Source organism: Tupaia chinensis, unplaced genomic scaffold (assembly GCF_000334495.1).
Source record: "Tupaia chinensis unplaced genomic scaffold, TupChi_1.0 Scaffold140380_1, whole genome shotgun sequence".
Taxonomy (NCBI): domain Eukaryota; kingdom Metazoa; phylum Chordata; class Mammalia; order Scandentia; family Tupaiidae; genus Tupaia; species Tupaia belangeri.
Genome location: NW_006200257.1, coordinates 35,108 through 36,810, shown reverse-complemented (window position 1 = coordinate 36,810; position 1,703 = coordinate 35,108). Strand labels below are relative to the sequence as shown.

Sequence of the window (1,703 nt, the reverse complement as noted above, 5' to 3'; positions counted from 1 at the left end):
AATAAAAGTCACAAATATAATGTTTTACTCTTAATATTTTTTACTTTGTGTTTGGATTGAACGATTTGGCATACCATGTTATGCACTAGATGCATTTTCTTTAAATTTTTATTGCTCTGAAGTTAAACATTGGCACTTCTCTCGTCTATTACCAATGTTAGCATTCTTCAGCAAAATCCTCTTTATCTAAAATTATTTCTTCTGACTTTCTATGAGGTATTAGTGTCATCAATCTTCACTAGTATGCATTTTATAATCTGTTCCCAAATAAACTCTACAATAAAGTAATTTAAAGAATTCCCTATTTTGGGACCAGCAGATAGTGTAATGGTTACCTCACTGGACTTCTGTGTAGTTAATCAGTTTGAGGTCTGGACCCAGTGATTTGAAACTCTCACTGGGTGTATGGGGGTGATTTCTTGCTTTCTGTTTCTCTGTCTTTCCAGCAAGCTCATGTGCCCTATAGAAAAAAAAAATCTCTCAAAAGAAAATAAATAAACTCTCTCTTAAAAATAATAAAGAGTTCCATATTTCAAAATAGTAACATAATACAGTATTTAAGAGAAAAAAAACAGCTTACAGGGGTTGACAGGTAGCATGGTGGTTAAGGCCCTAGACTTCTACACGGCGAACCACAGTTTGAGTCCCAGACCTAGTGGCTTGTTTTCTCATTTCCCCTTGCTTTCTCTTTCTCTCTGTGTCTCTGTCACTCTCTGGTAAGAAAACAAGCCCTATAGAAATTTTAAATAGTAATATTAATAAATAAAATTAAATAATTTTTTAAATAAGAAAAAAATCAATATAGGCTGCTTCTGGAGGTATGAGCTTGTACCCATTACTCAACTGCTCAGTGCTTTACTTCCTTTTTTTATGAATTTAATTTTGTTTATTTATTTTTTATTTAATTCTATTTTAATTTATTATAGGTCACGCACACTTACCAGAGAGATAGAAAGCAAGAAATCACCCCTGGGGGGATGGCCATGCCACAATTCCTTCTCCTCTTTTCTCCATCTTGGGCATGCACATACATGCACCCTGTGTGTTTTAAACTGCTGGGTCCAGGATTTGAACCATGGTAGACTATATGGGAGTCCAGTGATGTAGCCATTTTGCCATCTGCTGGTCCTTAGTGCTTTACTTTCTTTATCTAAAATGAAGGTCGCAATATCTGTTATTATTAAATTATTATTTATATTATGACATTATTAACAATAGATATTATTTGGTGTTACTATCACTATTATTATCTATTCTCTTGATTTTTCTATTATTTTCAATTAGCAATAATCGTGCCTCAGATAAACCTCATTGGCTATGATACTGCCACTGTGCAAAGCTTGATTTTTCTATTATTTGTCATTATTCTAAAATCAAATATTCTTTTCTAGAGGTCGGTATTACAAGATGTTTGTATAACCTACTGGTATACTAAGGAGTTTTACAATACAGAGTAGATTTATGGCAGTATCATAGTTAATTCTTCACTGCTTACGAAAATATTTTAAATCCATTTTTCTAATTAGTTTTGGTGAATAATCTCATGGAGTACCCACAATGGCATTCCATGCACTGTCCAGAGCTGAGGAGTGCCCATCGTCAGTGTGACACTTTATCTTGAATCTTCTAGGTCATCCTGGTTTATGCCTATCAATCACTATGTAATTATTAATAGTGCCATGCTTCATTCACAATTCTCCAGT

The 1,703-nt window shown here is 33.6% G+C and overlaps 1 pseudogene; it reads right to left on the bottom strand.

Moving 5' to 3' along the window:
- Window positions 1-1,258: 1,258 nt before the first annotated feature.
- On the bottom strand, window positions 1,259-1,341 carry LOC114004937 (uncharacterized; annotated as a pseudogene).
- Between the last annotated feature and the right edge of the window lie 362 nt (window positions 1,342-1,703).